Here is a 14,527-nt window from a genome sequence, read left to right as displayed (position 1 = left end):
ATAATATGGTATGATAAATGCTAATGATACATATATGCCCAAAGTACCATGGACATATAGAAGAGTAATATCTAAATCTAAGTGTAGGGAGTGGGGTCAAGGAAGGAAATTTGGAGAAAGCAATGCTTAAGGGTGATTTTACATGATAAATAAAGACAACAGCGTGGAAGGGCTTCAGGTAGGAGCTATAACTTGAGGAAAGTCTCTGTTAGGAGAAAGAGTAATAAGACTATGAGGTGGGAAGTAGTACATGAAATAATATGATTGTTTGGAAGAATTACAGGGAGTTCTGTGTGGCTGGAGTTGAGGAGAGCGATTGGAAATGAGAATAGTAAAGAAGGACAGGAAGAAGTTAGGTCGAGAGGAACCTTGTGTACTAAGAAGTTTGTACTATATCTCGGTGCTCTTTTTTTTTTTTTTAATTGGGGTATAGTTGCTTTACCATGTTGTGTCAGTTTCTGCTGTACAACGAAGTGAATCAGCTCTATGTATACATTTATCCCCTCCCTCTTGGACCTCCTTCTCACACCACTCCCCACCCTACCCATCTAGGTCACCACAGAGCACAGAGCTGAGCTCCCTGCGCTATACAGCAGGTTCCAACTTGCTATCTATTTTACAATCCCAATTAGGAGAGTGTTATTTTCAGATCTTATTCTAGAAAGGTCACTCTAGTAGCCTTGGATACAACTTTCCTCTCCTGAAAGGATAGAGACGCAGGAAAATAGTCCAACAATTTGTTGTGCACATCTGCTGTTTTTGCCCATCCAAATTCGATCTCCCCATCTTTTAGTAATAGTGCCCCCTGCCCTTCCTGTGGGGAATCACCCCCCTATGTTTTAACTCAGACTGATCCCACAGCCACTGGTGGTGTGTCCATAGCCAGGGGGTGGACATACAATTCAGGCTAATCAAAGTGCCCCCATCTTCCTGTCTATAGTGACTGGGTCCTTGTTGTTCTTGTCACCTAAGGCTGGCTAATCAAAACTTATTCCAGCTCATTTCTGCCAATTACTGGTCTGCGGGGGTTGATGAACCTACAGAATGTGGCTCTTCAGCTGCCAGGATGTATCATCTGCCATGTGGCAGAGAGCCTTCTGAGAGATGGTGCCATGATAAAATAGTTTAGAGATTTTAGGACTGATCATGCCTGAAGACAGTATGCCACTGGACTTCTGTACATATGCCAACACATTCCCTGTTTTGTACTTAGGCTATGTTGGGTTTCTTTAAAACACAACCTAAGTTGTCCTACAGAGTATTACTCTAGAACTCTAATAGCTATTAGAGTAATCCAGTTTGAGACTGCAGAAAAGTATGCCTTTGGAATCATAGATGTCTATTACTTAGAACCTATGTATGCAAATTTGGACAACTTGACTAAACTTTGAGCTTCAGAATGACATATAAATGTAACATCATTATTGTTGCTTGTCCATTAGAAAAAGTCGGCAATATGATTCGATCCAACTATTGGGGTGGCCAAAAAGTTCGTTCAGGTTTTTCCATAATCTGTTATGGAAAAACCTGAACAATCTTTTTAGGCAACCCAATATGCGTCTCTGGCTAAATTCCAGCATTTAAAAATCACAAGTCAGTGACATCTAGTGGTAATATACCCAAATTGCAGTTTCGATATTTTGAGAGGCACAAAAATCTCTTAAAATTTTCTGGAAATGCCACTTAGAGTTTTTCTGTTGTGATACATAAATGTTTAAGTTTTCAAGGCATATTAGACTTAAATCACTGAAATCAGACGGAAAATACTTGAAGACAGTAGCTATTAATAAGTCTGGTCCTTGAGATTTGGCTATATACATTCTGAAAGATAAAGGGGACTCAGCTCACTGTTCTCCTGGAAGAATGGATACGCACTGAAGACATCAGAACTTTTTTTTGAAATGTGTTTCATAGCTTCAACAGTATCTGTGAGTCTAGTTCAAATGGAAATGCAATTGTTAGAAATAATAAATATGAAATAATACATTTCCCCCACACCCAGAAAAAAAGTAAGCCACCCATATGAAAAGTTCATGGGTCTATATGTTATCTGAGATTATGGATTAAAATAAACTAACTCATTCTTTTTCCTACCATGTCATGCTTGATGAAATTCCACCAGACAAACCTTGACTTTGGGTCCTATAATCTAATGGGATAAATCTGTAGAAAATATTTTTCTATACTTTTTCCTTCCTCTTGACCAGAACAATTTTCAAATGATGCCAAGAGTTGATTTTCAGATGAAAAAAAATTAGGAATGTCCAATTGGAAGAAAGAAAAATTATATAATTTCAAATCTGCTTCACTAATGAGTTCAGATATCCACTTACTAAATACAGAAAATAGGCATATATTTATAATATTTTTAACAATGTCACTATAAACCATTTCAAAACTATAGAATAGGAAGCAGACATCTTTAAAAGCTGCAAGATTTAAAGGGCAAAATTTGCATAAACAAATGCATACTTTCCAGGAAAAAATGTCTTGAATAGAAAAAAAATCAGATATATGCAGATAGTTAAAATAAAGAGCTCATGGTATATGAACATGTGCTTTTCAATAATGAGGCTTAGTTTTATTTGGGGAGGCTTTTTACTTAAGGCTTCTGCTTAAGAAGCATTTCATAGAATACTAACTTTCAATACCCTAAAAACCTTAGCTCCTCACATTAGTGAGAATTCCACATTTTAGTACAATTTGTATCTCCCCACATTTATACCTTTCCCTAAAACTCACTGGCTTTCACATGCTGTTAATACACTAGCTTCTAGAAGTGATTGTGCACTTCCCATAATATGAACATTTCTCCAATACATTAGATTATGATTATTATTTTCAGTGAAATTTGCTTTGAGATACAGAGATTCAAGTAAAAAGTGGTAATGGATGTTGAGTCTATTCTTTGGCAAAGTGTCAGTTCCCTATAGAAACCCCAAAGTCAGAGGGATTAAGACTTTTGATACTCTGAACTCCTTCTGAGATGCTGCTTTTATTGATGTGTAGGTAAACACCATGGAAGAAGAGCTGGCACCACCTACACGTGAAGGTGGTCAAGAGGAAATTCCAAACAAGCACATTCATTGGTGCTTGCTATATACCTTACCATTATTACAAATATTAAATTTTCTCTTAACATGGGTGATAACTATATTTCCTAAATGTATTGATATTTAACTCTAATTACATGATTCTTTTAAATATGATTTGGCATATAAAACTGTTTTAGAAGCACTATTCTCTACTGATTATTTAACTTATACTAAAAAATTTCCATCCTGTCAATGTTATTTCCAACCTCTAAAAATGCTCATCAAAAGCAGAGACAAAGCTATTATGTGTACAGAAAATTTTCTTTCAGAGGAAAGAGGAGTTGACTTAAAGAACAGAATTATGAGCGTTGGATTAGACCAACACTTACATATTCCCTCTTTTGAGATATTTCTTTTGGATCAAGGTAGAGTTATAGAAAGTAACTCTATTTTAATTACTCTTTTTTGAAAAAAAAAACATTACTAACATTCAAGGCCAACATTTAATAAATCTCCATGAAGAAGATGATAGTAAAAAATTCTAAAACCTTGCCACAGTTGGGAATCAATTTTTCCTTTTCTTCTTCTTTTCTTTTCTGTCAAAATCAAAATAAATTCTAACTTTGATGGGAAAACCGTATGAAACAGGAATGGCAAAAGTGGCACCTGTGCCTAATTCTCTTCCTCCATCCCTGTGGTTGGGGAGACCACAGGTTCCAGTTTGCCAGGGACAGTCCTGGCTCCTGCCTGCTGTGCCTGCAAAATTGATAATCAATCTTCATCTCACTGTCCTTTGAGAGTAGTTTGGACATTAGATAGATGCCCTACTTGTAGTAGACACTGCAAACCAATGTGGCTTCAGATACAGTGCTTCAGGCGGCTACTGCCAATCAGTCATAGCTCAACATTAACTGAAAGTGAAATTAGGTGGATAGGCATCCAAATAAAATTGAGAGTGCAGAGTATGAAAAGCATTGAAATATTTGTCATGTTAAAGGGCTCCCTTCCTCTCCCCGCTTCACACTAAACTGTAGAAGAAAGCGAAGTACTAGATATCAGGGAGTTTTATTTTTGGTCTTGATGATCTCTTGGCTTCAATTTTTTAATTTTTGAAATTAAAGTGTCGAATTAGATGAGCTGTGGGATTTGTTCCAACTCCCACTCTGTGACTGTGTCCCTGGTGTCTGATCAGCAAATTGAAAGGCTTCCTTTCTTTCATCATTGGTAAATTTGTTTAAGTGGCAGTAAACTAGAGTGCTATTTCTCTGTTACTATTTTTTTTAAATACTCTTCAGAAAGAATCCTTTCCATCCTTAGGGCCCTGTCCACCCCATTCACACAGATGCCAGGTGACAGTGCAGACATCCCTCCTGAGCACCAAACATTATTAAATATGTCCTCTCTAACTTGGCAAACCCCAAACTGAACAACTGTGTTGGCTTCTTAAAGTAATTCCTCCTTCCAGCACACCTGTCTCAGGTAATGGTGGTACCATCTACCTTGTTCCTCAAATACTGGCCTTGGTTTACAAGGGCCCTGAGAGGGTTTGGCTGATGCTCAGTTCTCTCCTCAGATGAAGTCTTCCTGCCTCTCTTCCTGTCTCTGTCTCTTATCAGTCACTCTGCCTTTTCAATTGCTTGTATAATTCTTTGTCTGTCACTCTAGGACCTTCACTCATACTCTTCCCTCTGACTTGAACCCTCTTTCTCCTTTTCTAGCTAACTCATCCTCATCCTTCAGTTGTCACCATACACGCACCTCCTCAAGGAAGTCTAATTCCTTAACCCAAGATGGTCAGCTCCTCCTGCATTATTCTCCCACTGTATCATCTCCACCCTTTAAAAAAAAAAAAATATATATATATATATATATATATATATTTATTTATTTATTTATTTGGCTGTACCAGGTCTTAGTTGTGGCGCAGGATCTAGTTTCCTGACCAGGGATTGAACCTGAGCCCCTTGCATTGCGAATACAGAGTCTTAACCACTGGACCACCAGGGAAGTCCCATCTCCACCCTTTTTTATAAACTTTATTTCACTTGCCATCAATTGTTCACCATTTGCCTGTTTTATCAAACAGGTCAAACTGCTTTATCCCAATGCCTAGCATTTCTACAAACGCAAAAATAGGCACTAAAACATTTGTGAATAAATGATTCAGTGGATTTCTGAACATCATTTAACATTTAACTGCCTCATGATATCTGTAAGTATTAAAGGGTTTTTCAAAGTTCCTCTTCATTTGTCAACAGTCTTAGTTGCTCAAGCAAAAGAGGGAATTTCTGGGCAGAGTCGGACTCATGGCACAGCTGGATCCAGGGCTCGGATGCCCTCATCTGGACAGCCTCCCTAGCTCTCAGCCCCTCTCTCCCTCCTTCCATCACCCTGTGTTCCCACTCTCCCCCGGGTCCAGTGCATTCTCTGGCAGTCTCTCTCAACCAGCTAGAAATGTCGCTCCCCGATCCCCACCCAACCCAAAGTTCAAGCACAGTCCTTACAGCTATGATTTAAGAAAGGGAACGTTGCTCTGGTTTCCCTGAGTCTGTATCAGTCTCAGGGAAGAGCCCTGGGGAGCAGGGCTGTGACGGTGAATTTTACGTGTCAGCTTGGCCGGGCTTAGGGTGCCCAGCTGTTTGCTCAAACACTAGTCTAGACGTTGCTGTGAAGGTACTTTGTAGATGTAATTAACATTTAAAATTGGTTGACTTTAAGTAAAGCGGATTGTCCTCCATAATGTGGGTGAGTCTCGTCCAATCAGTTGAAGACACTAAGACAGAAAACTGAGGTTTTCCAGAGATGGAAGGAAGGGATTCTGCCTCAAGACTGTGACATAGAAAACCTGCCTGAGTTTCTAGCCTGCCAGCCTGCCCTATAAATTTCAGACTCAGTATTGCAGCATTTACTCTTACCTGAATATCCAAGCTGCTAGTCGGCCCTACAGACTTTGGACTTGCCAGTCCCCACAATCATTAGAGTCAGCTCCTTAAAATAAGTCTATTTCTGTATATCCTATGGGTTTTGCTTCTCTGGAGAATCTTAAGTGACATCCTGGCTCACCCAGAGGTAGGATGAATAAAGCCTCTAGTTCACAAACCTACCATAATTACATGAAGGGGAATGGGGAAAGTTTCCCAAATTAAAGGAAGCAGGGAGACAAAAAAGTAAAAGACATCTATATATTCCCCAATCTTAAACACTTAAGTATTTTAATTAGGTTATTAATATATCATTCTTTTTCCCCCAGAGAAAAACATATTCTCAGTATTCCTCATCCTCCATTCAGTTTCTTGCATACAAAGTGACATTTCTTACTTACATAGTTGGGGGGAGGGGAAGAAGCAGATTGTAACAATATTACTACCTAGAATACGCAACAAACCATAGTGTTGGGGAAATTCACATTAATCTGATACCAATTTTATCAAGATCTGCACAAATTTTAGCTTTCCTTTAATGAAAAGGCAGAAATAATAAAAGATTTCAGCTTTTGGATGTTTAAATAACCAGACATAGTTTAATCTAAGAGCTTTACACTGGTAGCTGGGGAGGATGAACATTAAGGTATATTATTACAGCAGAAATGTAGAAGCTATGAAAATGATCAAATGATAAATATATTATCTTCTCTTGGATTACGGTTGTTAAAACGTCTTTAGGGGCTTTCCTGGTGGTGCAGTGGTTAAGAATCCGCCTGCCAAGGCAGGGGACACGGGTTCAAGCCCTGGTCTGGGAAGATCCCACATGCCGTGGAGCAACTAAGCCCATGCGCCACAACTACTGAGCCTGAGCTCTAGAGCAAGCAAGCCACAACTACTGAGCCTGTGTGCTACAACTACTGAAGCCCGCATGCCTAGACCCTATGCTCCGCAACAAGAGAAGCCACCGCAGTGAGAAGCCTGCTCATTGCAACGAAGAGTAGCCCCCGCTCACCACAACTAGAGAAAGCCCATGAGCAGCAATGAAGACCCAACGCAGCCAAAAATAAATAAAATAAATAAATTTTTTAAAAAATGATTTGAGCATTTCACTATACATTAACTGTATCTCCATTAAAAACGTTTTTTAAAAGTCTTTGGAATTGAAGAACAAAATCTTAAGGGCAGCATATGTAGCAGGGTCAAACTGATACAAGGAATGCTTTATTTTCCTTTGGAGAGATTCAGAAGAAAATAATTTGGTCAAATATGAAACTACAGGATAATTTTTGTCTAAAAAATTGATCTGAAAAATAAAGCAAAACCAAACTATGCTGTGCCTTTATTGTTAAGAATTATACTATCTCGGGCTTCCCTGGTGGCGCAGTGGTTGAGAGTCCGCCTGCCGATGCAGGGGACGCGGGTTCGTGCCCCGGTCCGGGAAGATCCCACATGCCGCGGAGCGGCTGGGCCCGTGAGCCATGGCCGCTGAGCCTGCGCGTCCGGAGCCTGTGCTCCGCAACAGGAGAGGCCACAACAGTGAGAGGTCCGCGTACTGAAAAAAAAAAAGAATTATACTATCTCGACCTAAAAATCTTGTATTAGCGGTGACATTGACTTAGGTGTTCTGTATACATCTCCTTGTTTTGCTTTTCTTTTGATGTATTGTCAGAATAGCAAGCCTTGAGTGTTTTAATAAGATAGGAAAATGGTCTATCAGTTCATTGGGCATAACTACAAAATGATAAATTAGAACTAGACATGAAAAAGCATTTAAATTCTTAAAAATAGAAAAGGACACAATTTGGAATATGTTATGCACTAAGCATATGCTTAGAATTTCTACTGTCATTCATAGAAAATAAACTACATTGTTTCAGGGCGATTTAAAGGTATACAATCAGCCATATATTTTACGCAAAACATTAAAAGTTTTCAAACCACTCAAATTACTCTTCAGAACATCCAAATTGATCATTTCATACTTACAGCTATTTTCTTTGTGAGTGCAATACTACAATCACATATAGAGCCTTAGTACACATTGATTGTACATGTGCAGAGGAAACATAATAATTTTTTCAATGCTATGAAAATATCTCCAAAAATGGCAGAATAATTGCAAAGGCCTAAGTATTGAGCTGTGCACTGTGCAAAGTCATATATCACGGATCTTCTTGTCAAAACAAAACAAAACAAAACAAAAATTATTTTTAAGAAAGAGTTTTGGTATTTTGATATGCATGTATACATTGAAATACCCATATCATATGACATTAATGAAATATGTTGTGTGTTTTCTTTAGCACTCCCAACAGAACCAATATATCTAATAGATGTTCGTCTCTGAGCAATCACCTTGGAAAGAACTCTACATATATTAGCTCTGCCATTGTGCAAAATATTTTTGGACAGATTTGCTCTCAGAGACTTGAACCTGTTCTTTTAAATATCCTCAGTGGAGGCACACTTCACCCATCAGGGATGGATTCAAGGCAAAAGTTATTTGACTTGGAATCTAATGAGTAAAATGTGTGACAAATGTGGGTAATCAAATCTGTTGTAAAAATTATAATGAAACTACAAAGTAATCAAACTCCTCCTTTTACATGACTCTGAATGAGATTCTGGAGCAGACACTCTAAAGACTTATTGAGCAAAAGTAGCTCCACAGGATTGAAATATGTTGTTGTTGTTGTTTTGATTTCTTTCCACCTCATTTTAATTAAAAAAAAAAGTGTAAGTGTACAACCTAGCCTTTGATGAAGCGTATTGGGTTGCAACTAAAGAACCTAAGTCCGTTTTCCCACCAAGAACAATAGGCATCTTAGGGAATATCACTGCACTCAACTTCTTAAAGACAATCAGGGTTGAAAGGAACCCTAAAAGCCATTATCACACAAAATTCTGAATCTCCTTTACAATATCTCTGCCCCCAAATCACCCTGCCTATTTGAGATCAGCTATAGTGACCAGGAACTTGTCACCTCCCCTAACAAGTCATTACCTCTTTGGACAGCTCTTATCACTAGCATAAATTAAGCCCCTCCTCTTCATGACAGTCCTTTAGCTATTACAGGCCAGATGTCATATCTCTCCTGGTCTATTCTATTCCAGGTTAAATTGTTCATATTATATATCTATGAATTGTATATTAATTAGTATATATATGCACTTGATTAAATATTAGTAAGCTTATAATATTCACCAAGTCTACATCCTAATCATGAAAGATACTGAAACAAGTAAGATAGATGTAGTGCAGATATCAAGAATTCTAGTTGGGGAGAAAGAATGAGCAAATAAAACAATTTCAGCTCATGATAAATCTTTTGAATAAAATAAACAAGGTGACAAGATTACGCTAGTCAAGGTGACTAGAGTAACTGAGGGAAAGTTCCTAGTTCTTCCTAGTAACTGCCTAGTTCTGAGACCATGAACAAGTTAACTTCTTGCCTTAGTTTCCTTATCTGTAAAACAGGGTTAATGAAGTATCCAAATGCTTCAATAAATGTTAGCTGCTGTTTTCATCACCTAACTCCCAGGTAGCGAGGTTCCATAATCCTAAAATCTCAGTACTCTTCATACCCAGCAATTTCTTTACATGCCTGGTGTGATTACTTTAGTTCAGGTCCTGCTCATCTGCATCTTATCTTTTCAGTGTTTGAGGCCTACCCTGGTTGGAGGAAGAAGGCCTTCCTTACAGAGAGGACATCAGAGGAGTAAGACAGAAGGAGAACGGAAGGAAGCTTTTCTGTCCAGGGCTTCCCAGACGGTAACTGACACAGCTTTTCTGTCCAGGGCTTCCCAGATGGTAACTGACCACTAGAGCCATAAAAATGCAGATTCTGGTTCAGAAGGTCTGAGGTGGGCCCAAGATTCTGCATTTGCAACAGCACCTAGTGATGATGCCAGTGCTGTGCCCCACACAGGATCTAGAAAGTTCAGTAGTCCTACATGTCCTGACTGATTGCTGCTAAGCTGTCTCCCCTCTTGGTTTCTGGTTATTACCAAAGCCTCCTTCATACCAGTACCCCCCTCTTCATACTGCCTAATACTGCCACTAATTTTCAATAATTAACACTGGGCTGTGACAGCCACACAACTGGGAAACACTCAGCACACCAGAAGGACTATCTTTAGAGATTACTCAGCTTTGCCCATCTTTCAGGGCTGGCGTGCAGCAGAGATAAGCCTGGTACTTGTTCACCCCGTGGGATAATCACTCTTGGAATTAAACAGTTATTTACATTTAACAACCGATGAGATTTAAACCTACTTTCTTTGGTTTGGGAATTATAGATGTACATACTAGTTATCAGTCAAATAATGTATTTAGATATTAAATAATAAAACAGGGATATTGCCAAAAATTCTATTTTCTTTTAATATTTTATCAAGATCTGGTAGATTTTAGTAATAATCCCAAATATCTGAAATAAAACAATTTTTTTTTTTTTTTTTTTTTTCCGGTACGCGGGCCTCTCACCATTGTGGCCTCTCCCGTTGCGGAGCACAGGCTCCGGACGTGCAGGCTCAGAGGCCACGGCTCACGGGCCCAGCCGCTCCGCGGCATGTGGGATCTTCCCGGACCGGGGCATGAACCCATGTCTCCTGCATCGGCAGGCGGACTCTCAACCACTGCGCCACCAGGGAAGCCCAAAACAAAATTTTTTATCCTGATTTTTAGTTCAAAATTACTTCAGGCACCAATAATAATATTAATGGCAATAATAATAGCTAATATTGGGTTGGCCAGAAAGTTGATTCGGGTCTTTCCATTAAGATGTTATGGAAAGTTGTATACGTGCATGAGCTCATCTATTTGAAGCTTTATTTTTAAGTTCTATATTTGTATGAGCTCATCTAATCCTAACAACATCCCTGTGAGGTAGGTTCTATTATCACTATTTGCAGGTGAAGCAATAGAGACAAAGGAACTTGCTGTATGTCACACAGCTGGTGAGAGGCAGAGATTGGCACGTAGTCTAGTTCCAGAGCCTGTGCTCATAGCCTTTCCAGCACCTGCCTTTTGCTGAAATTTCTGAAACGTTATTATGCATATTTAGGGATCTTTTCTTTACTAAAATATTTCATCACAGCAATATATAATTCTGTGGTGCATTCCCACATACAGAGAGTATTCATATAATCATCTCATTTCAAGGTAAAGACAGATGTTACTATGAGAGGCTCAGGCTGCTTCATTTCCTCTCCATAGGACATACTGTTAAGTCCCAGTTGCATCGCTCTCAGCCTGACCTCGGGACTATTCAGTGCTTCTTCCACTAAGCAGGCTACTCGATAGAAAGGGGGTTCCCTTTAATGCCACGGTCTTTATGATCTGTGAGGAGCCCCACACTGTGCTAAATGCTGGGCTGAATAGGGAAGAGAGGGCAGAGCCTATCCCCCAGGCACCTACCCTCTAACGGTCTTCATCTCATCAGAAACCTAGTCTTAGGAGAAGAATTAGCCCCTTTCTTAGAGTACTCTGCAGTGCCTCTCCTGGACAGCGGGAGCATCTTTGAATGCAGCTGTGGGTCAGGGGGCTGTGGAGCTAAGCACCAGGACTTGTCCTGCCTTTGCAAGCTCTCTTCACATCAGTGACAACTCATCCCAGCTTGCCTGGGACCCACTGGTAGCATGAAAGTCCCCTCCCCCTACATCATGTAGAAGTGCAGACTTGACAGCACATCCAAAAAACATCCCCTGTGCTACCTCCTTTCTGTGCCCTGAAGCTTATAGTGCCAGAGACTGTGCATACAACCAAAGCTATAGTCACACGTACCCATTCCCAGTGCACTGATACTTGGTATGAAGTGAAGAAATTCGCTGATGACAGATCAACAGAATCAGTAAACCTTAGATCTGTAAGTGACCACAGGCTCCAACATCTCAGTGTTAACATTTCTGAGATGGTGACCAGAATCTATTGTAAAAGGAAACCACACTATTTGTTTTCAACGGAACACAGTTTTGTAATCTTGGTATGAACAACAGCTTCTGTTACATCTACACATTTATTTCTTGATAAGTTTGCTTTGTCCTCCCCATGGAGGAGTGAATCCCTGTGTTAACTGCCATCTCACTATCTAGTCTAATGATGAGACCTCAAGTTCTGGAAAGGATGCAAAACATTCAGGCACAAGGCGAGTCCAAGTTCTGTACAGCCTGAGGCTTACAAAATTTGGGGGTTCTCTTTGATGAGTAGAATATAAAATGTTTCTTGAACATGAATTAATCTTAAATATTCTGAATTGATGACACTCATTAGCTTGTTGTCAGTCCCCTGTGGCAGTGGCTTATTGGCATAGAGCTGTGACATGTTAGATTATCTTCACTGATGTCAGAACTTTATGTAAAAACAGCTGGATATTCAAATCTTTTCCCTATGGGTTCATATGTATCACTTCTCTTCATTAATTGGGTTATCAGACAATCTGAGAGCTATTTAAAATTTATCTCTTTCTTAATGATTTACTGGTTTTGGTATAACATATGTGCTGCTTGGAAGTCCCAGACTGCTTTGGGACAAGATAATCAGACATGTTAAGACATGGATCAATATGTTGGAAGGTATGGAACATTCAACTTCACACAGACTACTTGCTCATTGAAGCGCTACTACAGATTGCTGTCCTACAAAGGAAGAAATGGTGATAAATTTTGTTTTGCATAATTCACATGAGAAAAATAAATCAATATATGGATACATTTATAATAGTATGTACTGCATTATTGATGAGAACACAATCCCCCTCTTACAATTTTTTTACACATCCAAAACATCATCTAATTCTTACATATCCAAGAATTTACCAGAGACTTGCTTCTGGTTCGGCACATTCCTAATCTTGCTTCTCCTCTTTTTTCTCCTAACTTGTTTCCCACATGGGTCTGCTGCTTGCACCACAGGACATGTTCATACCGAGATACAATCACTGGACCTTCATATAATGCCCTTTGTTGAGTCAGCAAAGTCAGCAGGAAGAGTGAACCACAGCATGTATCGCACTAAACTCATACTCAGTGTATCTCCACGACAGCTTCCCCTTCGCCAGGTCCCCAAACTGCCAAGTGCCACTCTAATTCCACTAGACACAGGAAATGGGATGGAAGAAGTCAGAGTAGAAAGAGGCAGCAACATAACAGACTGCAGTTAAAATATCGACTTTTGCAAATGTTATTTAAAACACATGGCCATGTGAACACCCCGCCTAGGCCCTCCCAGGGCTGAGGAAAGGGGTCATGCCAGCAAGTGGCCCTTTGATCTTCATGGCAAATTCATCTCTGCACAGACATAATCAAATCCACCGGGATCAATCAGGTGCTGTTATCTGGATAACCTCTCCCTATGTTAACCACTAACAATATTATCCTGTATAAGAAAGAAAAAGCCTGGAGAAAGCATTCAACTGTCCCCACAGTAAAATACTAAAATGAAATAGTCACTTTGACTTGGGCAAAGGCAACAACAAATTCACTGAGGAGGTAACCAAAACACATTTCCTGCAGTGTAGAGTAAATATGTTTAAAGCTTGTTGTATCCTGTAAGTAATAATCAGACAACTCCAATCAAGACTGCTAGATGCATGGTATGCAGTCTGTGCATCTATGCAGATTCTTATAAGGTTTCAGAAAGAAGCAAGGTTGTTATGCATATATCAAAAGTATTGCAGGTTTTATCTTCAGATTATACAGGTCTTAAGCCATTATATTTGGAAAGATTGAGCAAACTAATCCAAACACTGACTTGCTTAGTGCTAGGCATTATTGTCAAGATTAGGCTAGGCAAAGAAAGTATGTTTTCATAAGAAAGCTTTTAAATTTATAAAGAAGTAAGTAATAATCTCATCTGATGCTAATAAAGATGAAGATGTAAGACCATGTAGTTAATGCTCCTTAGATACTGGTAACTTTGACAGTCATAGAACCCTACGGCCTTGAAGTTTGGGTGAAAGATCAAAGACAGAGAGTTATGTTGTATAGTTGCAATAGTTTCCTTTAATTATTGGGAATTTTCACTTGAAATAGAGTATAAATTCATTTGAAGTCATATAGTATAACTACCTGGAAATTACACTTTATTTTGTTTGATGGTATATATTGTTTAATTTTAATCTTCAACATAGTGGAATGACATTTTTGAGGTCTTTTTGTCAATATTATCATATTTGATGTACCTAATGAATGCTATCACCAGGTTTAATAAATGCCTTTAATAACAACATATGCCAGCAAGAATCATAACAATTTCTAACCAGATTGTTAAATTTTTTTTTAACAGCTTTATTGGAGTATAATTGCTTAACAATGTTGTGTTAGTTTCTGCTGTATAACAAAATGAATCAGCTATACCTATACATATATCACCAAATCCCTCCATCTTGCGTCTCCTTCCCCCCCCTCCCTATCCCACCCCTCTATGTGGTCAAAAAGCACAGAGCGTATCTCCCTGTGCTATGCGGCTGCTTCCCACAAGCTATCTATTTTACATTTGGTAGTGTATATATGTCAATGACACTCTCTCACTTCATCCCAGCTTACCCTTCCCCCTCCCCATGTCCTCAA

The 14,527-nt window shown here is 39.1% G+C and overlaps 1 protein-coding gene and 1 non-coding gene across 2 annotated transcripts in view; both read right to left on the bottom strand.

Moving 5' to 3' along the window:
- Window positions 1-14,527, bottom strand: part of PACRG (parkin coregulated) — a 514,653-nt gene that overhangs the window by 346,305 nt on the left and 153,821 nt on the right. The gene's annotated exons all lie outside the window — the stretch shown is intronic.
- On the bottom strand, window positions 4,970-5,042 carry TRNAA-CGC (transfer RNA alanine (anticodon CGC)). Its single transcript has one exon. It is a non-coding gene; the product is annotated as a tRNA-Ala (tRNA).

Source organism: Kogia breviceps, chromosome 13 (genome assembly GCF_026419965.1).
Source record: "Kogia breviceps isolate mKogBre1 chromosome 13, mKogBre1 haplotype 1, whole genome shotgun sequence".
Taxonomy (NCBI): domain Eukaryota; kingdom Metazoa; phylum Chordata; class Mammalia; order Artiodactyla; family Physeteridae; genus Kogia; species Kogia breviceps.
This window is presented reverse-complemented; position numbering and strand designations above follow the sequence as displayed.